This window comes from Mustela nigripes, chromosome 2, assembly GCF_022355385.1.
Source record: "Mustela nigripes isolate SB6536 chromosome 2, MUSNIG.SB6536, whole genome shotgun sequence".
NCBI classification, from domain to species: Eukaryota; Metazoa; Chordata; class Mammalia; order Carnivora; family Mustelidae; genus Mustela; species Mustela nigripes.
This window is the reverse complement of record NC_081558.1, coordinates 28780922-28803804: the sequence shown is the minus strand read 5'-3', so window position 1 is coordinate 28803804 and position 22883 is coordinate 28780922. Positions and strand designations below refer to the sequence as shown.

Below are 22883 nucleotides of genomic sequence, written 5' to 3'. Positions count from 1 at the left end.
GAATTTTTTTTTCTATATCAAATCAGGTCATCTGCATATAGAGACAATTTTACTTCTTCCTTTTCAATTCTGATTTTTTTTTTCCTTGCCTGATTCTATAGCTATGACTTCCAGATCCCTGGCGAATAGGAGTGATGAGAATAGGCACATTTGTTTTGCTCCTGATCTTAGAAGAAAAGTTTTCATTCTTTCTCATTGAATATGATGTTATCTGTGGGCCTGTCATATACGGTCTTTATTATGTTGAGATATGTTCCTTTGGTGTTTAATTGTTAAGAGTTTTTATCATGAATGGATTTTAAATTTTGTCAAATGCTTTTTTTTTGCATCTATTAAGATAATCATATTTTCTTTATTTTAAAAAATTCTATTAATATGATAAATCACATTGGTTGATTGGTATATATTGAACCATCCTTGCTTCCTGGATAAATCTCTCTTGATCATGGTGAATGATTCTTTTAATATGCTATTGAATTCAGTTTTCTAGGATTTTATTGAGAATTTTTACATCTATATTCATCAGGAATAATGGTCTATAGTTATTTTTTCTAGTAATATCCTTTTCCGGTTTTGGAACCAGGGTAATGGTGGCTACATAAAATGAATTTGGGAATCTTCTCTCCTCTTCGATTTTTTTTGGAAAACCTTTATAGGATTGGTGTTAATTCTTTAAATGTTTGGTTAAATTCACCAATGAAGACATCTGCTCCTAGTCTTTCCTATGTTGGGATATTTTTGATTACTGATTTAATCTCCTTACTAGTAATTCATCAGAATTACTAGATGGTTGGGCTTAGTTACTATATTCAGTAGTAGATGGGGCTAGGAGTTAGCTTCCCTGCCCTGATGAGGCAGCAGGCCATGTCCCAGGGCTTGTACAATTCAGTGCATACTGAATTTCCTGGTCAGGGGAGCCTACCAGTTTTGTTCTGAAGATGGCAGAAACCATGGGCTGTGCTCTCTATTCAAGTGCCATTGTGAACAGTGCTGCTGAGTGGTCTATATGGTCTCCTGTATGCTCTGGTTACATTTGCTAATTGGACAAGCTAAAGATTGTAGTGTAGGGCTATGAATTAGAATCCCTGCCCGGGCACAGTGGGAGAAGCAACTCTAAAACCAATAAAGTTCTTTGTTGTAACTCAAATCAATCTGTACCCATCACCCCCCCCCCCATTTTCTGGCCAAACAGGACCACTGGCTCTGTATTACAAATTATTGGCTCTATCTACTTTTCTCTTGGATGGAGTACTACTAAGCTGCTCAGCTTTCATGTATTTTCACAAGTCCTTCTGGTCAGGTGAGCCTGGAAGACACTCTCCACAGTGGGTGGGTTGTTTCTCATCTCCTTTGCCTGGGTGGGTGGGTGGGGGATCACTGCAAACTACTTTTAGTTTCCCAAACAGGCTCTCCAGTTTGGAGGAGCTGGGAGCTACCCTCAGCCTTATCTACAACTTAATCCCCCTGTCTGTGCACAGTATGGGAAACCTCCATGCTAGTATAGACTTTGTTCTGGAGATGATCTCTGTTTGCCCTCCTCTGAGCTCTAGCACTGCTAGACCACAGAGCTTCTAGGAGTTGTTGCCAGCCCTTCTGGTCAGATAAGGTCAAAAGGCATGCTCAGCAGAGCATGGAGCTGTGATTCAGCACCTTGCTTGGGCATGTGCAGATTGGGCTCCAGGGCTGGCAAAACTTGTCTGAGGATCCAAACCAGACAGATCTGCTCCCCACTGAGTTCTCTGGTCAAGACATACCCCAGCTGGGTTATGCAGCTGAGGAAAGGCACTGGTTGGGATTATTGCATGGACACTGCAGGCATGAACTCTTTCTGCCAAGATCCTTGCACTGCTCATTGTGAGCCCCTCCCTCTTCTTCATCACAGTGCCTGGGCCCTGCAGATTCCCCTGCAATTCCCACAGGGTGAGATCAGAGTAAGGACTTCCCACAAAGTACCCACAATGCTAGGGAATGCTGGTTGTCTTCTGTATTCTCTTTACCTTCTGGAGGAACTGGAGGCTCCAGGGAGACCTCTCTAACCTAGTGCTGGCCTGATAGAGGGGCAGTATAGTTAAGAGGTAGCTCATCTTTTTCCGTTCTGATGTCCTTGTCTTTGTCTTTGTGGTATAGGGTGTGCTTCTGCCTCACCCCTGTGTCCTAAGATTCTTTCAGTGGTATCTTATTCTTGAATAGATGTTAGTTGTTTTTCTTATGAGGAGAAGCAAAGTTAGGAATAGCCTGTTTTCCCGTCTTGGTGAAGTCACTCCCCTTTGTCTACTTTTGAAGCAGTATCCAGGAAAAATATCCATAGTTCTTTAGAAAGGTGATTAAAATACTGCTAGGCTTTGACATACTTCAGCCAAACAGTGTATCACAGTGATGAGAGAGTGGAAGGCAAGCCAAGGACAAAGCACAAGCTGACACTCCGCAAACTGTCCCCAACCCACCCTTCTGGGTGGAATATGTGTGATATTTCCTCTAGGAAGCTCCCAACTGTCTCCATGTTAATGCCTTACTACAGGAAAAAACAACCTGAACTTGGCAATGGCAAGGCCTCCAGTAGCTTATAGGTACTCTTTAGCATAAGGAAGTCCTTTTGAAGACCTCCCCTTTCCTTACCTCCCCCAATGCCCCAAGTATATACTCAGTCATCCCTCAGAACCCTGGGCAGCAGCTTTTTCTGCTCACAAGTCCTGTCCCTGTGCTTTCACAAAACCACCATTTTTGAACCAAAGATATCTCAAGAGTTCTTTCTTGGTTGTTGGCTCTGGACCTCACCTCAACAAATCTCACCTACATTCAAAAACTACATTATTTGGTACTATCGTGTGGGGCTTCTGAGTCTTTACATCTGGACTCTGAGGTTTGGTACAAAGTTGGTGAGTACTTCATCTCTTCCTTTACATCCATTTCAGGGACTCTTCAAGGAGTACGGTCTTATTGGAATACTTTCCTGTTTATTGCTCAGGCTCCAATCCTCTAGCCTATGACTACTATATAGGGAGGAGAAAGGCTTCCTTTGGGCTGGAAGTTAGTACCCTGGCCAGAATGGTAATAAGACCCAGAAACTTGATGCCCTCTCTTTATTCCTGTCCTTATACAAAGTTGCCTGTCTTTGGAACAGGATAGCCACTTAAGTCACCAGAATGGCTGCCAATCTTAAGACTCCTGTGTGAGATTTCCTCCTCATTGGTCTAATGTGATCCCCTTCACATCCCTGGTCTAGCTGCTTATGTCTGTGAGATATCCACTGGGAGCTGGCTGAAACTAGTACCTGATTGAACCGAACCCCAAACAGGGACCCTTTCCTAGGGAAGTTGGCTATAAAGACCACTTGTGTTAGAATATCACTTAGACCATGATGGATTTCTATCTTTACTGTTTTCTGCCAATATCCTTTACTAACTACTTAAGCTATAAAATTGGGAAATTTCCCCTTGTAAAACTGTTCTGGTGTTCTCCATGGGTTAAAAATGGCAGGTTCAAGGCAAGGTAAAATAAGGCGTGACCTTCACTGCATGACCTTCTAGGCATGTTATTTTGGTTCATACACCAGCCACCCATCTGTAGCCTAGGATGTGATGCGGAAGTGGGGGGGAGGGGCAGGCCTTTAATGACAGTGATAGCGATCATAGCAATTTTGTTTGGGGGATGCCTTGGGCCCCTTTGACACCAGGAAGTTCTGACATACCCTGTGCATGGGATACCACAAGGGAGTCTGGGGGGATAGTCTTTGGTAATGGACTTTCTCTAGCATGGGAGCTTCTTAAGTCCCCAAGGATTCTCCCTTGGGATGCCTTTTCACCCACTGGAAATAATTGGGATTACAAAATTTAGGAAAATACAGAGCTCCTGTAACACCATATTGCCTCAGTGGGATCTATCAGTTAGATCTCTTCTGTAGGAGATAGACCAAATGTATCTAGGGTACCATCCCCCTGCTCATACCTAGGCCTTCATTTCTCTACACTAGGACCCTGACCTAAGGGCCTCTTGTAGAATGTGTTTGCTCAAACATGTTGCCTAGTAAACTCCCTCCTGACATATTGGATGATAATTATCTAAATAAGCCTCCTCCGAGTCAGCCCAGGTCACTGAAGGAAAACAGGCCATCTTAGATGAAGGGGACTCTGACTTTTATTCCCTTTCTCACTGTTCCTCCTCCCAGTAGATGTGAGGGCTTCTCCCTCACTCATTTCTCAGGTTAATGGATATAATTGGAGCCAACTGTGGTTAGTCTACCTTGGGTTGGGGGCTTTAAGGAATATTCCCAAGCAGTGTCCTTTATCCCTATGCTTTCATAAAACCACCTTTTTGCACCAAAGACGTTTCAAGAATTCTTTCTCAGGCATGGACTCTGGACCTCACCCCACCAAATCTCACCTACATTCAAAAACTGCATCAACAACACAATGCAGAAGCAGGTATAAGAATTTACTGGTCTTCTATTAAGCCAAACATTAAAAAAATTTTCAGTACTCTGAAGCAATACCACTCTTCCCACTAGTTCCTTTTGTTTGTTTGTTTTAGAAAATATATTGCATGTGTGTACAGGTAATAGGTTTATTACTGTTAGTTTAAAATTAAGTAGTGTTTTGAAAATTTTCTGTTTCAATTTCTAATATGGTAAATATCTACAGATAGAACCTATGTACACAAAACCTCTTTGGGACCTTTAACAATTTTTAAGAGTGTGAATGAGTCTTGAGACCAAAATGTTTGAGAACTGCTGGCTTAGAGAAACATCTACTGAAGGTGTTCCTCAGAACGCTCTTCCCTGAGAGAGTCCACAGAAAGCCAGCAGCCAGAAATAAAAGGCAACATAAAACAAGAAGAATTTGGTAGTTAAATAAGTTTAGAAACACTGCTTGCTTACAGCCCCTTGTGGAGATTCGCAGTTTGTAACAGCACCTTAAATGTTCAACTTAAAACTTCCTTTCTTTCTCTTCCCTAAACTAATTTTATCATGGAGGGTACCTGGGTGGTTCAGTCTATTAAGCATCTGTCTTCAGCTCCGGTTATGATCCCGAGGTCCTGGGATCAAGTCCCACGTCAGGCTCCCTGATCAGAAGAGAATCTGCTTTTCCCTCTGCCCTTCACCCTGTTTATGCTCTTTCTCTCTCTCAAATAAATAAATAAAATGAGGGTTTTTAAAAAATACTTTATCATGGAGATATTCTTCTAAAGGGTATGCTTTGGGAAATGCCATTCCCTTGCCAACCGTGGGTATTATCATTTTAAATATGAAAGGTTAAAAAATGGTGTGTTATTATTTATTGGCTTCTCAAACCTGGAATTTTAATTTAAGGGTCAGTCATCTCTTCTTTTAGAACAGCTTCCAGCCAATAACTTCTCCCTTCGTGTCATCAGGGAGGCCAGAATGTTTCATCATATTCTGACTTCTCCGTTTTATAAACCTGGGTTGCTTATTAGTCTTCTAAAGACAGGAAAATGATTGCTAACCAGTGATGGTAAGAATGTGTTCAGAGAGAGGTCTTACACACTAATGAACGTGGGAAGAGGATCTTTGGTTGAAAACAGAAGGCAGTTAACTTAGCACGCTGTGCCTTTGCTTGAAATGAATGTCCTTTGGTGGGACCTGATTTGTCCTTTCTGAGTTAATGGCTACTCAATCATATGTGTTCTCCGATTTGGTTTCCTTGGAGAAATTACCCATTCTCAAGGCTCTGTAAACAAGCAGGGCCATTTTTATCACTATGTATTTTGCTCCTTGTAAATGATGATCCACTGGAATTTTAGTTGAAGAACTGGTTTGCTAATTGCAATTCTGTAGTTGTTAGGACAAAATTATACTTGAAGGTACACCTGCTAACAGCTGTATTTCCATTTCTAAGAATCTATCCTAAAGAACAAACAAGATGCAATTTAAAAATGTATTTATAAAGATGTTCTCTACAACATTATTCATAGTAACTGAAATAGGAAACTAAAATGTTTACATGTGAAAACAAAGAAAAACTATAGTATAGTATATTTACATAATACAATACTATACAGATGCTAAAAAGTCTGGTTTTAAGACTATTTAGACATATGGAACAATGTTCCCCAAAGAAAATCAGTGAATAAAAATGGATAGGATAAAAATGTCATGGTACATGTTGGCATATTGTTTTCCATAAAAGATAATGCATTTTGCATTTTCACCAGCATCTTTGGGCATGCTTCTTTCCCTGCCCTCTTGCCAGCTATGAGTGTTATTTCAAATAATATTTTCTAATTTGATAGGGTATAAACGATATGTCATTCTTATGTTAAGGAGACATTCAACAGGGAAAACAAAGAGCAGTAATTGGCATTTCCAGAAGAGACTTGACTCTAATTGCTACTTTGCGGGCAGAACTTTGGGTTGCACTGACTACAAGAGGAGCTAACTCTGATTAGTGACACCTGACATCTCTGAGGTCTGGGAGAAAAGTTGTATGGCCTATAGAGGTGATTTGAGTCAAATTAAAAATAACCAAGAAAATTCCACTATGGTCAAATTTAGCTATTTGGAGTTTGTCCTTGTGTAGATTAAAATAAATACTATATTAAGGTCATCTCCATCCATGTGTAAAAACCGTCACATAAACATTTAAAGAGACTGAGGGGCAGGGAGAGACTATAAGCTTGTCAGTCTCCTGTGTGTTAGAAGATTTGCTGTTATAAAGTTATAATAAATCATAGAATAGTCTGTTGGGTGATTAAAATTGTCCTCACAGTTTCCATTTTTGATATGCTTTCCTTAGAGCGTGTATGTGTAAGGTTTGCAGAAGACCTGTGGGCTTTCTGGGGCCACTAAAGGGGCTTGTTGCCTATTGTCATTCCCTGCCATTCACCATGGACGTGCTCATCCTGCCTAGAGAAATCTTTTGTCATAGTCCTACCACAACTGGGTAGAATATTGAAGAACATGTCAAAAACATAGCCATGTGAAAAGAGTCAGGGGCAGTATTATTATCATTCCAAGGGTTTGCTTCCAGCTTGGGCTCCTGTCTGCATGGAGCATGCTTGTGTCTAATTTCAGCAGGGCAATTAATTCTCGGACAAGATGAGAAAAGATGTAACTGCCTCATTTGTATAAACTTGAATGTTGTTTCACTAATTCATGTACTTATTTTCTTTGCGGTTTCATCTTGAAAGCATCTTTTGAGGGCTTTTTGTTGTCGTTGATTTTTTAAAAATCTTTTGAAAGATGAAAATGGACAAAAACAAAATTCAGCAAAATGTAAATGAATCAGAGCAAATGGAATGCAAGCATATATTGTGCAGATCCGGAATGGAAATAAAGATGTTTGTTCTTCCTTTTTTTTTTTTTTTAATTTTTTTGGAAGAGAATCATAAAACTTTCTGTGGTGCGTTAGACATTGTGTTTTATGTTCTCAATTCTCAGCCGTTTAAAAGGTGACTAAAAGCAGTTTTAAAATGTCGAGGTGCGTTCTGACAATAAAGTGTGGATTCTGACACAGAGATTGTCCTCCAATCCTCTAACCCTGATACGATCTTTCACCGCCGCTGTAAATTTCTTCCTTTTAAAATGATGACTCCACTTTTAATGTTTTTTTATGTTTGTGCTTTTCTATAATACAGTCTTTTACTTGACTTATGATACCCTACATCTAGATTTTAAAATATATTCTGGATTGAGTCATGGAAAATGGCTATTTTCTGTTGAATGAAAGATATTAGGACTCTGGCCTCTGCATCGTTGACATGTATTTTTGAGAACGCTGTCACAGAAAATACTACTAGTAATATATTTTCCTTTAAAGGAAAGATCATTTTAAAACTTTATTGTATGATAGAGAGGTATCAATATTAAGATAATTAACTAGGTCCTTGCTGCAGTGGAAAAGTAGAGGATGAGTTAAAGGGTGTAAATGCATGAATAACTTAACTGAGCTATGGAATATTTAGGCTCCTTTCAGTAGTTATATAATAGTGACTTTCAAGGTTTTTTGTGTGTATATGTGTATACTGTTTACAACTGCATGAATATGTTCTTCAAGACTTGCACATATTTACTGGAAATATGAATTTTAAAACTGCTCTTCTCTCTAAGGGCTCTCATAATGGCTTAAAACCATCATAGCCAAGTGGTCCTTAGAGATGAATCTTGAATTTTAAGCTTTAATTCAACAGAATTTCTTCTTTTAAGAAAATATGTTAAATCAGAATTAGTGTTTTTATTTCCATTCTGTTTCCCTTCCTGGTCTTTATGACTCTTTTTTTGTAACTCTTGTGACTGGCTTTCACTCTATTAGCCTCACAGGGTGACTATGCAAGAAGGAAAAAGTTCTCATTCTCCTTTGGCCTCCATTTTCTCACCTGTAAAAAGAGGTTTATTGATGATTTTTAATGTCACTTTCATCTTAAGGCCACCATGTTTATGTCTCCTTCTTTTATTCTACATTCATTATAGATTTATTCATTATAGATTTATGAGGACAACATACACATGTGACATGAAGGGAGTTTGAAAATTGTAATATGGTATAGAAAGATCTGGTATCATGCTCCATGATTGCTCTTATGTATACACAAGGCTGTATTTTCCAGGTGTGTAGTTTCTTAAACTGAAAAGAATTTTTTTTTTTTTTTTAACAGTGGACTTAATATAGTATGTGCTAAAGAAACTCTCACAGATTGGTCTTTCTTCAGCCAGGGATTGTTTTGGTCTGGGACAGAGTTCCTGTCATCTGAAGCTCACTACCTATTTTCGTTTTAGGCATTTCAGGAGGCTAAAGGGCAGACTGATATCTGAGAGGTAGAAATATATTCCTCGTCTTCCAGACTGCCCAGCAGTGGGTAGACAGTTTTAAGAACAGTGCTTTCCAAATCAGCTATAATGATTGGTCAGAGGACTGGCCATGGAACAAAATATCACCCTTGACAGAAATCACACCTCTCTGTCCTCCGACTTGATTTGTGTTGAAAATCCAACTGGAATGATGTTGAAGAAATTAAGATGCAATAACTCATTGTGAAAAAAAAAGTTCAGATTGGCTTTTATGTCTCTTTGTGCCTAGAGCAAACTCTTGATCCACGTAACAATAACCCCTTGAAATGCCATTTTAGATTGGAAGTGCTGAGGCAACACTAATGATTTTAGAGCAAATGTGTTACTCTAATTTCCTCCATCTGCTATGAATAAAAGGATATGAGTATGAAGTCTGGGAGAGTTGTAGAGAAAATTGTTTCTTAGATAAGTTGGAGATATTTTTAAATGTGTGCAGGTGCGAGGGAAGAATAATTCTTTTTTTTTTTTTTTTGTCAAGTGTTTAAAAAAATGGAAACTTTATTGTAGCTTAATGGAAATGTCAAGAAAATTTCTGCGTAGCTTTGCTAAGACTCTAGGAAAGTATCAAATAACTTGAGGACCAACTATCTAAATTTTATTGTGATGTGTACCTGTGATTCAGATGAAAATATTTTTATGGGTTTGTTTAGAGGTTCTTGCCAGTGATAAGAGCTACTTCTATACGCTTGACTGAAGAATGATTCTTTTCTTTCTTTGAGGGATGCTCCCCTTTGACTCAATCCACATGTAGTAGGAGGAGGAAAGGGGCATGTTTTCTTCTAGTTTCCTGTTCAACTCTATCAGTCAATACTGGTAACTACCACATCTTTGAAAAAAAAAAATTCTGTAGCCATTTATTTGAAAACCTAAAAGAAATTATGATTCTTTAGGAACATATACATTATCAATACTCACATAAGATAAGTCAAAATATTGTCATAATAATAATCAGAGGAAAAAAAGTAGAAGATTGTTTAAGATGTACCATTGAAAATGGCTCCAGGCCCAGATGGTTTTACAGCTAAATTTAATTTAAGCTTTAAAAAGAGATACTCTTTATGGTTATCAAACAATTTAAGACTGTAGAGAAAAAAAGAAGGGGGCCTCAGTAATACTACAAATCCAATATAATTTTATATCCAAACCCAATATCAATTGTGCTAAAAGATATTTCATACCAATTTCATTCTTGTATGTATATGATTTTAAAAATGGCAACTTAAGTCCATTTGGTTATGAAAATATAATAAAATGTTTGAAATCAGGTTTACTTTAAAAATTATAAACTGGTTCAAAATTGGGATTTCATCCACACTGTTCATCACATCAGCAAATTAAGAGATAAAAGTAATATGATTTTATAAATACATGCTATATTAGTTTCTTAAGGCTGCTGTAACTAATTACCAAACTGGGTAGCTTAAAATAACAGAAATTTTTTCTGTCACAGTTTTGGATACTAAGGGTCTAAGATAAAGGTGCCAAACAGGATAATGCCTCCTTCAAATGCTGTAAGGGGTGATCTTTTCTTGCCTTTTTCTAGCTTCAGGTGGTTACTGTCAGTTCTTAGTGTTCCTTGGCATGTAGACATATCACTTCAATCTCTGCCTTTATCATCACATGGACTTTTACCTGTGTGTCGGGCTTTGCCTCTATTTTCTCTTCTTTTGAGGATAGGATGGACAGGACCCATCCTAACCCAATATGACCTCATCTGTACATCTGCCAGGACCCCATTTCAAAATAAGGCCATCTGAGATTCTAAGTGGCCATAAATTTCAACCCAGTACACATGCCAAAAAATAATGTTCTAAAATTTATTAGAAATTTCAAATAATTTTCTAAATAAAATGGACATTGAAGGATGATAATTAAACATAATAATATATATTCACAAAACCTACTATAACATTAAACAGTGAATATATAAAAGCCATTGCTATTAAGACTAGGAAAAATGCAGAGGAATATTTACTGTCAACACTGTTACTTGGTACCGTTGTGAGTTCTACATGATGTAATTAAACAATAAAATTAGACAACATAAATATTAGAAGATAGTAAACAGAGTTATCCTCATTTTGAGATGATATGATTATATTCCCAGCAAGCTTAAGACTCTGTTACAGACTAAGAAAACATGTAAGCTGCATGGCTGCAAGATAAATATATTAAAATTAAAGCATATTTATACCTTCAATAACCAGTTACAAAGAAATAGAAAATTTTCATTTACATAAAAAATATAAAATCTTTAGTAATGCATTTAACAAGAAAGGAAATCATCATTCTGTATTCCCTAATATTTACTATTGTAAAATGTCATTCCTTCCTAAAACCATGCTTATGTTCATGGAATTCCAGTCACAATTGCAACAGCTTTTTATTTTTATTCTTTCTTCTAGATTTTTAAACTTAATGTCTTAGGTTAAAACTTAAAGCTGCTGGGGTTTGGGTTGTTTTTTTTTTTTTTTGCTTTTTTGTTTTTACTTTTTCAGAGAGAGAGAGAAAGAGACCTCGCATGTACATGTGCAAGCAGGGAGGGAGGAGCAGAATAAAAAGGAGAGAGGGAATCTTAAGCAGGCTCCACACTCAATGAGGAGCCTGGCACTGGGCTTGATCTCACAACCCTGAGATGATGACCTGAGCTGAAATCAAGAATCAGGTGTAAAGTTGCTGTTATTCAAACAGTATGTTATTGGCCATGATAAAAATTGACATTGGAATAGGAAAAAGTCAGAAACAGATCCAAGTATGTAATAGTGAGCTAAATATTTAGTATAAGTAGCTTTTTATTTGAGTGGGAAATAGATGTTTCTATTAAAAAAAGATGTAAAAGCTACTTTTCATTTGTTAGTTATAAATGATAAACCCATATTTCTCACCATAAAATTTAAAAAAATAAACTTTAGATAAATTAAAGATGTAAGTGTATAGCCTTTAACAATATAAATATTAGAATACTAGGAATTCATACACTGATGAGATAAAGTTTTACACCATCTTTGAAAAAAAATAGCTAAAGATACTAATTGGTAATTCACAAAAAAGGAAAATTTAAATGAGCAATAGGCATGAAAATCTGCTCAACTTTGTCAGCAGACATCATAGACATACAAATCAAATCATAATGAGAAAGTAGAATGTTTTCAAAATCTGAAAAGTCTGGCATTATCTGTCAAAATTAATGGTACACCTACTCTTTGACCTGGTACTTCTATTGTTGGGAATCTTTAATCTATTGTATACAAATGCATATTCAAAGATGTGTGCTGTATTTTTTTAGTGGTAAAAACAAAACAAAGCAAGAGAAAACACTAACCAAAAAACTCATTAATAGGGAAATTGTTGACCATATTTATAACTCTGCTGTGCAATGAATAAAAATAATTAGATAGACCTCTATGTGATCTTCAACATGTACACGATACAGTTGATGAATAGTCCTTTGATTGGACCAGTTGGGAAAGTATTGAGTTCATTTAAGTGAAAAAGAAAAGAATGGTTCTATATATAATTTATGTTTTTATATATTTGTATGAAGCTAGAGAAAGCTGTGGAAGCATAAACAAGTAATTATTTTTATTTTTTTTTATGAGTTATGGGAACATGGGATTGGTAATAGGGCAGGGGAAAAGTACTGATACATTTTGTGTGTGTGTGTGTGTATATGTTTATTTAATTTATTTAATTATTTTAAAAAAGATTTTATTTATTTGGCAGAGAGTGAGCACAAGCAGGGAGAGTATCAGGCAGAAGGGAGAGCAGGCTCTCCGCTGAGCAGAGAGCCCAACATGGGGCTCAATCTCGGGACCCTGGGATCATGACCTGAGCCAAAAGGAGATCCTTAACTGAATGAGCCACCCTGGGGCCCCACATTTACTTAATTTATTAAACATACATACCTTTGTTAATATACATACCTTTGTGTTTCTGTTTATTATGCTAATTTAAAAAATTAAAATAATTATCTGTAGCATTTTTTTCTGATTTCATTTGTATATATATGTACATTAAATCCTTAAAATATTGTACTTTAAGATAATCCTTTTACCACATTAAAAAGTAGACACAAGCATTGCCTGTGTGACTCAGTCTGTTGAGTATCCAACTCTTGGTTTCCTCTCAGGTCATGATCTCATGGGTTGTGAGATAGAGCCCTGAATTAGGCTTCTTGCTCAGTGGAGAGTCTGCTTGGAAGATTCTCTCCCTCCGTCCCAGCTCCGTCTCCCACATGCTCAGGTGTGTACACTCTCTCTCCCCAAAAAATAAATAAATAAATCTTTAAAAAAAAGAAAAAGTGGGCAAAATATTTGAATGGCAATTTATAAAGGAGGCAATATAATACACCATTAAAACTTTCAGCTCATTAGTTAATCAAAGCAAAGATAATTAGAGCGATGATGAGTTTTTGCTCACAATCACAAGTGAACATGAAATTAATGCTTCTCAATGTTACCCAGAGTGTAGGGTATTGTCTAGAGTGTGTACATATCTTGCTCAACTTGCTGGAGCACAGTTTGGCCATATTAATGTAAAAACTTTGATAATGTTCATTATCATAATACTTTTCTGTCCTGCCACACTGCTTCTAGAAAGCAATGCTAAGGAAATAATTGCAAAGATGAATATTCGATATTCAGTAGAGCTTTGTTTATACTAATGAAAAAAGCTAAATCTCTATATTCATAAATAGTTGAATAAATAATTTCACTTATAAGTTATATCACAACTGTATACTCACATAGACACATGTACAAAATCACAAAGTTATAATGAAAATTTATATATGATGAATTCCCATTGACAGCATAAGAAGATATGCATAAAACAGTTGATCAGTGTGTTAGATTCTGGTTGCTAACCTACTATGATGCAATTTTGTGAGGTAGTCATGCATTAAGATGAATGGAAGTAGACACACCAGACTGGAGTGGTTTTCTGTGTGTGGTGTGGTAAAAGATTATCTTTAATGTTTTTTTTTTTTTTTTTATTTTTTGAAGTTTTTGTAAGATGTGTGTTGTACTTTTATCAAGAAAAATACATTGGTTGTATTTTTAAGATTCTGATTTTTAGAGAAAAAATGACACAAAAGACCAAACTGGAAATGTTCTAAAAATTAAGAGCTGCAGGGGGAGGAAAAATAAAACAAGGAAAAAGGCGTATAGACTTGGTGAAGAAAGCACTGTTAATAGTCTCATAGTACCAGTTCTTAGTTGATAATATAAGGCCTATGGAGAGGCCTTTGGGAAGTCTGCTTTGAGTCTATTGTTACTTGAATATCTGACCTTTTTGAATTAGCTCTCTTGCCATAGGCCCCTTAAACAAGGGACTGTTCACTAACATGTACTTTATTCTCTTTGTTTGGGAGTAGGGTTTCCAGTTTTTCTCCAGGGAGTAAATTACTTCATGTAGCTTGTTCCCAAACACTTATCTTGGAAACAGCACACCTTTCTCATAGAAGGCAAATGTCATGACTGAAGGCATGGGACAGAGCTTGATTGGTATTCCTAAAGCGCTTCTTTTATGTCCTAGAGGCCAAATCTGCGTTCTTTTCAGTGGTGTAGAATGTCAGTACAAATGCTCTATCTATGCTGAACCTGGTTGTTGGGGGGGGGGGGTAAAAAACACACTCCACTTCTTTATTTAGAGTTTGCTTTGAGAACCGCAAGCACTATTTGAAAGGTCATCCCATTTCAAGTAGCAGATGGGTAGGAAAAAAAGACTCTGGCTTTTACAAATAATTTAATTGAATTCTTCTTGCCATTTCTGGAGGCAGTTCAGGGTATTTTTTAAAGCATTGATCCATAATTATCTTTCAGAGTGGTTAGTATTGTTAGACAGATGTGTAATTCTTTGTGAATAAGGGAACAATATAGCATCCATTTTAACTAGTTGATTGTCTTTTCCTTTCCTGTGCAAACAAATGCACATAACAAAAGGCAAATCACTGCTTTAAAGAAAGAACAAATTAAGTTTTTTTTTTCTTTTTCAGATTTGTTTTTGACTTGAAGCTCTCCTTTCTTAGGCGTGGTTGTATTTATAAAGGTCAGCTTCTTTGCCTTCCTATAAGCAAATTATAATTTGCATCTATGTAGCCTACTTTTGTTTATAGTCCCTGGATATAAGAACCCCAGGGGCATCATAAACCATGAAACACAAATTTATCATATTAATAGGATACAAAACAGGAATAGCCGAGACTTCTATGCATTGTACCTGTGGTTTATTTTGCCTTTTTCTTTTTAAGTATTTGTAATCTAACTGTGATAATCTGGTTGGGGTTAGAATGAAGGACTGGATGCCCAGTTAAATTTGGATTTCAGATAAACAACCAATACTTTCTAGTATAAAGTATGACCTCTGTACTGGACTGGAGAGTCACCTCAGAATAGGGAATTTTGAACACAATTGTGAAATATAACAAATATAAGAAAAATGCACAAGATATATATGTGCAGTTTAGTGAATAATTATAAATGAAAACCCATGTCAAGGTTTATCCAGGTCAAGCCTCAGTATTCCCAGTGCCCCAAGAGTCCCCTGCAAACCTCTGGCCACATTAGAGGTAGACACTATCCTGTCCTTTGCAATAATCATTTCCTTGCATTTCTTCTTAATTTTGTCATCAATGTACATACTTCTAATCACTGTAGCTTTTGCATATTTTAAATTTTATATAAATGGAATCACACTACATGAGTCTTTAAAGGCTAAATATTACTAATTCAATTTGGGGCCAAATACTAGTGATGTTCTTCCATCAAATTATGAAATAGGTACTTTTCTTAAGCTTGAATGTACTTGGGATTTCTGTGTAACAATGCCTGAAGGGTAGTTATTTAAAAGAAATCTTAGTGAGCTCACTGATATAATGGTGACATAAATATTTGCAGTTTTATACTTTCCCTTCAAAATGTTTGTTCTACCAAGCCTCACTAATTTTTTAGAACACGGGGCCCATCCAGTGATATTTTCACTGGGTTTCCATTTCATTGGCATCAATGGAGTAAATCACATCAGTAACCTGTCTACGGTCATAATTTCAGCCATAAATGGATAAAGAGCCTTTTGATTTATTATTCAAATAGATAATAATACTCAGAATGGCTAAGGAACATTCCCATTTATATCATAAATTTTATCTGGTAACATTTAAAAAATGTGTCCCAGAACCCAGCCATCCATAGTCATGGATAGATCCATGGACTCTATCTTTCCTTTTGTTAATGATACCATATTTTGCTTTAATCTTTTCTTCTGTAGTTCCTTAATGCTGAAGATGGCACATTTTCCAGGCTGCTTTGAAGAGCAACCATCATGAGGGCAAAAATAATAAAAAAAAAAAATTTAAAAACAGATTTCTGCATGTTTAAGGAAATAGGCAATTTTCCATGGCAAGCACTTGAAGTCAGGGGTGATTTATTATTCATTTGACTGTAGTGAATATTCATGATTTGCATGTTAAATTAGAATTATCAAGATTTTTGTTTACCCTAAAGAAGTTTGGGAAGTTGTGTGTTTAAAATTTGAATTTACTAAAATTCACTTTTCAAGAAACAATTTTCTTTCTATAGGGAACCTTAAAAATGACCTGGTTAAATTCACTAAATAATGCATATAAAAATATGCAATATTTTGTAGAAACCAGACTGATCCAGGTATTTTATATGAGGGCCTCTTGGTATAGATCCCTGGTTTGTTTCCTTCTTTTATTTTCTCCTCACCTCCCTTTCTCTCCCACTGCCTGTCTCCTTCCCTCTATTACTTCCTTTTTTTTTTTTTTGAACAGCAGGACCTTTTACTCAAAGAAAATCTTGCCCAAGAGCTCAAAATGTAAAACAGAGTTACTCTGTTTCAATAGAGAGAGGGCCATACCTTCCTTATCTCCACTCTACCACACAGACCCCCAGAGTATCATTGCAGAGCCCTTGACTTCCCATGATCACAGTTTTAAAACCAAGAGAGGTGAATAATGTATTATTAAACACATTATGTGCCAGATGCTCTTCTAAATATCTTACAAACATTAAGTCACTTAGTCCTCAAGATGACACTGATATAACTATTCTTATTGCTCTCATTTTATAGATGAGGAAATTGAGGCACAGATAATTTAAATAAGTTACCCAAATTGTACAGCTATTAAATGGCAGAGCCTGCTTGGACAGTCTTGTTGTTCAACAGTCCTATTCTTACCCAGAATGCTTTGCAGCCTCTCTTTAGCAGGAGCAGCAGTTACAGTTAGCTCTTAGTACAGGTTAGGACTATGCTAGGAGCTTTATATGTATTATCATAGCTGATATATATAGCTCCCAGTGTAATTTGTGAGGTAATGGTATTATCCCCAGTTTACAAATGTAGGAAATGAGGCATGGAGAAGTTACATTGCATTTTTGTGAGGTCCAAGGCCAGATTTGAACATTCATCCATTTGACTTCAGAGCTCATCCTCTTAACCACTTGTTTCATAGGTACCTAGGAAAATGAAAGTATTTATTTGTTTTTAAAGAGTTATGATGCTTTTCATGTTCTTTCATATTGGGCTCACATTGGCCGACACCATAGAGAATATCTTTATTTTGAGGAGCCCACCAGTTAGCTTTACTAGAGAAGTATCATACTCAGACAAAATTCAACATCTTAGTGTCCTCTGTCCTACCCATGTCCTTATGGATCTCACATTTGCCTTCTAGTCCTTCTCATATGAGCCTGCTTAGTTTCCTCAGTATTCTCTGCAGCTCTATTAAATAATACCACCAAGTATTCATATTTATCTTATGAAGACTAATGGCTCATCTCCAAGGTCAATCTATCTAAGTTTTGATTTAACCCTCCCAGACATAAAAAGGCTTTATCTTGTTTGATGGTCATAATGGTGGGGGAAGTGTTAGACTTTCTTGCCTATTAATAGTAGAGGACCCTTCCTCCTCAATCAGTGTTGGTCCAGATAAAGACCTGTGTATTTAGAACAATTGTATTCAGCATGCAAGCATAAGATGATTCTTATGGTAGGAGCAGTAAGAAGCCCAGTGACCTAAGATCTAGTACGTATTGGTGAATGAGTCTGTGCTATTCATTAAAGTGTGGTGCTTTGGCCCTTTATATGCTGTGCAGAAATTTTGCAAGACAAGATCACATGAAGAGTGTTGGCTGCTCATGTGGCCTTTGATATACAAAAGGTAGAAAGCCGTTCTGTGTCAACTCCATAATGTTTCTTTTAGGAAAGTATAGTTTATTCCCTAAAACTTAATATGCCTCTGTCAATTCCCTCTTAGTATTTACCCATGACTTTAGCCTCTTGAGTTAAATCTTGAGTAAACACAGTGATTTCCAGAGACCAGTGAGTAGAGAAATACGTACTTGGGCAAATCAAAACATAAGGAAATCACATTCCTACTAGCCTCTAATCCAGAGAGAGAAACATTTAAAAATGTGATCTTTCACTCTTTCCCTAGGGAAAAGTAGTGCTGTGCAAAAGTAAAATAGGCCTTGGTTCTACCTATTTAGAGGAAAAATAATTCTTATAGTTATAAATGCATTCTCACTTTATATAAAGGTATAATTTCTCAAGTTTTCATTCACTCACAAGGGTGTGAAGTAAGAGGATCAATACCTTAACCAAGAAGGGATTGAAGATTATATGAAATTAAATTGATGCCTGGATAGTAGTGTGTGTGTGTGTGTGTGTATGTGCACATGCACACACATGTAAAGCTACTACCACCAAAAACTAGTTCTTACAGTCAAAGCTATTCTAAATTCTTGTAAAGGATTCTACTAATTTGAAGTTTGGTGGAACTGGAATGAACAATTTCAACTCAGTGCACTTGTGCTATGGCTAGAAGGAGGAAAGACCTTTAATCTTTTAGTTGCCCCCATTGCCCTGGCTCAGAAACATGCAGAGACTAATTACAAGAGTGAGAATTCCTATACAGTGTAAGTGATGTTTGAACCATACTATTTAACACAGACTTCTATCTCTGCATTGACATAGAGAATACAAATAGTAGATGGCATGTTGTATTTTAGTTTCCTATAGCTGCTGTAGAAAGTCACCACAAACATAGTGACTCAAAATAACACAGATTTATTATTTTAAAGTTCTGGAGATCAGAAATCTGAAAACGACTTCACTGGAATAAAATCAACATGTTGGTTGGGCTGCATTTCTTTCTCAAGTCCCTAAGGGTCAGTTTGTTTCCTTGTCTTTTTCAGGTTTTGTCAGTTGTCCACATTCCTTGTCTTGTGGTACTCATCCATGTTCAAAGCCAGCAATGACCAGTTGAGTCTTTGTTTTATTGCCTTACTCTGATTCTAACTCTTCTGCTCCTATTTTTGTATTTAAGGACCTTTGTGATTAGGCTGGATCCACCTGAGTAATAGTTGATAATCTCTCTATTTTAAAGTCAGATGATTAGCAACCTTAATCCCATCCACAACCTTAATTCTCCTTTGCTGTGTGACCTAACATATTCACAGAGTTTAGGGAATAGGGTATAGACATCTTTGGGGAAGATCAGTGTTTTGCCTTCTATTGTTGGGGACAATAATATTTTTAGAAGTATATTTGTCAGTATCATAATTAAAGAACTATAAGTATGCTGAAGGTACAGAGAGTACTGTGGTTTATTTTTTGTATTCAGATTGGACATAGATCCAGGCAGTGGTACTAGAAGATTCTATATCATCTCAAGGAGCTCTACAAAATGGCTTCTAGAGACTAGGAATTGGGATTAGGAATTCTGGAAACCAATTTATGATCCAGTTTTAGGGGATTCAAGTAACACATTAGTAAAGACAGTCATCATTTCTTTCTTGGCAAATACTGGCTCTTTCATGATAAACTGATTTTTTTTTCTTAATCCTGATGGACAGTGCTCACTTTGGCAGCACATGTACTAGAATTGGAATAATACAGAGAAGATTAGGATGGCCCCTGTGCAAGGGTGACATGCAAATTCATGAAGCATTCCATATTAAAAAAAAAAAATCAGGATGGACAAGAAAGAAGGAACAGTATCTCAGAGACCCAGAGTTATAGACCTCACAGGATGCTTTGCCACAGGAACATGAAAGGATATTTAGAAGTTTGGTATCCTCAGAAACCTCAGGAAACAGAGAAGTGCGAGAATAAGCTGAAGCTAAAAGAAAGTAGGATGGTTTGGAAAAAGAGATAAGTTAGTCAAGCAAACGTGATAAAGAAACCAAAATGCCATACAGAATTAAAACCTGCATTAGAAGCTGAAAAGAAATAAACATTTAAAAATACATATATATCACTAATGTAGGAGAAAAATTGATTAAGTTCTGTCCAAATGGAGAAAAGGACAATAAAATTAAATTAATGAAATAGAGAAGATTAAAAATGTAGCAGAGATCATCAACTTAAACACTAGACCAAATCTAAGAATTATAGATGTTCTTGAGACAGAAACAATTGGAACACAAGTAGTAATCAAAAATTAATAAAAGTTCTTTTGAGCCAAAACAAAAACAAAAAAGCCTCAGTATGCAAATTGAAAGAGTTTTTCATACTCTGGGCAACATTAATGAAAAGGGTTCATACTATTACAACTTGGCAACTTTTTTTTTAATTACAAAAATAAAGAAAAAAAATCCTTCAAGCAGGCAGGCAAGAAAACAATTTACCTTATGGAAATTTGCTTGGAACAGCATGGGAGAGTGTACTGAAGAAATAAACCTAAGTTGTCTTTTACTTGTAAAAGTAACAGAAAGAGATTCTCAAATACACAAGAGAAAAGAAAGCATAAGACTTTTCACTAGGAAAATGGCTTAAGGATGTAGCCCACGTTAGTGCTATTCAAAGGGATATTCTTTGTCCAGTAACAACATTATCTGGAAACCAGTTAGAAGTACAGATTCTCTGGTCCACCTCAGACCTCCAGAAGCTGGAACACAGCTATCTATAGTAACAGTATTCTAGGAAATGCTTACATGCACTAAGATTTAGGAAGCACTAGCTCAGGCAATTGAGAGAGAAATCAAATCTAAGAATTCTGTAACAGAGAAATAAATGTTAGGAGACTAATTATTAATAATGTAACTAATTAAACCTAAGAGAGATTTAAACGATTGTTTAATTATAACACTGAATGCAAATGTAAAACTATACTTTTGAAAGACAAAATATGTAATATAAGATAATGCTTTAATAAGTATCATGTATGTAATATTTTAATATTTAATACTAAGTAGTCACAGAACCCAAGATTATATTTACAGAGTCTGAAAATTGTGATAACTGGCTATTTTAGCAGGGGTGGACTCCACAATTTCAAATATTTGAAAGGTTTAAAAGTTACTTATGCATTCAATAAATATTAATATTCTTTTTGGTATACTTGTTACCGCTATTAGAAATGAAAAGTGGGGAGGTGCCTGAGTGGCTCAGTCATTTATTAAGGCTCTGATGCCTTTGGCTCAGGTCATGATTTCAGGGTCCTGGGATTGAGCCCCGTATTGGGTTCCCTGCTCTGAGGGAATCCTGCTTCTTCTTCTCCCACTCTCCCTGTTGGTGTTCCCTCTCTTACTGTCTTCTCTCTATCAAATAAATTAATAAAACCTTAAAAAAAAAAAAAAAGAAAGAAATGAAAGTAGGTATGACTTCCAAATCAATGGAGAGAGAAAAGACTGTGCCACCTGGCCTAAACTGCCAAGTATAGGAAGCAAAGAAATTAACAGTGAAGCATAAACTACAAAAAGCATAAAGTAAGATCACAGAAGTATAGCAAAATATATAATTTATGACAACACTAGTGTAAACTCACCTAGTTGAAAAAAAGGCAGATAATTTGACCAGTTAGTCCATCTGAACATTGACGTTCAACAAAAGTATATCATCTTTGTAAAAAGCCATGGCTTTTGTTTCGGTATCCTTTGGCTAAGTCTTACCCCCACCATATTTTACCCAAATAACTATGGGAAATATATTTAACCTGTTTGGTTTTAAATTTTCTCATGTATAAAATAGGAATGACCTTTCCCATGTGCCTTACATGATGTCAAGAAAAAATGTGAATGTGAAAGCAGATTCTGAAGCTCAAACATTAGAAAGGAATCATTAAACCAGTCTATTAAAATACCAAAACTCGCTTTTACAATGAAAAAGCAAAATCTAACCATAGGTTACTGAGAAGAGACGTACCTAAAACAAATAGGACTAATTTTGGCTAAAACAAACAAACAAACAAGCAAAAAAGATGGACAAGATATATTAGGCAAAAGCAAAATAAACAAAAAAATAATCTTAGCAATATTTAGATAAAATAGTCAGAGACGGTGAAAATATTAAATGTGTTCTAGAAGATTATATTTTCATTCAAATAGTGAGAATTCACAACGAAGTTGACATTCTTGAATTTTCATTGACATAGTAACAGTCTCAAAATACATGAAATAAAGGCTGTTACAAATATAAGGAAAACTTGATAAAATAAAATTGTTTTATGAGATTTTAATACACTTTTATTGATCTTTTGTGGGTCAGATAAACAGAATACATTGAGTATTTTAATCTAGTAAAGCTATTTAATAAATATTTATTGAACTTTGTTCTCTAGAAATAAAAAGCATACTTTACAGAGTCATGAAGCATTTAAAAAAAAGATCATATATTAAACCTCGAAGAAAACTGTATTATGAAACACAAAATGTTTACAGGCTACATGCTCTGCCTACAATTTAATAAAACTAAAAACTAATAAAGGTGTAAATGTATAGCTCAAGAACTTGAAAAACTGTGATACCAATAATAAAAAACAAGAATTTCTCTTAAAGAACTTCAGGTTCAAATAGGAAATCAAACATAAGAGTAACAAAGTATTAGAAAAAAGACAACTCTACATATATACATTTAAATGGCCAAAGCTATATTTAGCAGAAAATTAATAGTCCCAAGAACACATTCTTTCTCTCTCTCTTTCTCTCTCCCCCTACCTGCTCTATTTTTTTTAGAGAGAGGGAGAGTGTAGAGGGGCAGGGGGAGAAAGAGAGAGAATCTTAAGCAGGCTCTACACTCAAGCTCAATGTAGAGCCCAGTCCAGTGCTCCATCTCAAAATCC

The 22883-nt window shown here is 35.9% G+C and overlaps 1 protein-coding gene and 1 non-coding gene across 16 annotated transcripts in view; both read left to right on the top strand.

Moving 5' to 3' along the window:
* The window catches only part of FHIT (fragile histidine triad diadenosine triphosphatase), a 1435937-nt gene that overhangs the window by 488352 nt on the left and 924702 nt on the right, over window positions 1-22883 (top strand). The window lies entirely within an intron of this gene.
* LOC132012668 (U6 spliceosomal RNA) lies at window positions 19677-19783 on the top strand. The gene has a single exon (XR_009402672.1). It is a non-coding gene; the product is annotated as a U6 spliceosomal RNA (small nuclear RNA).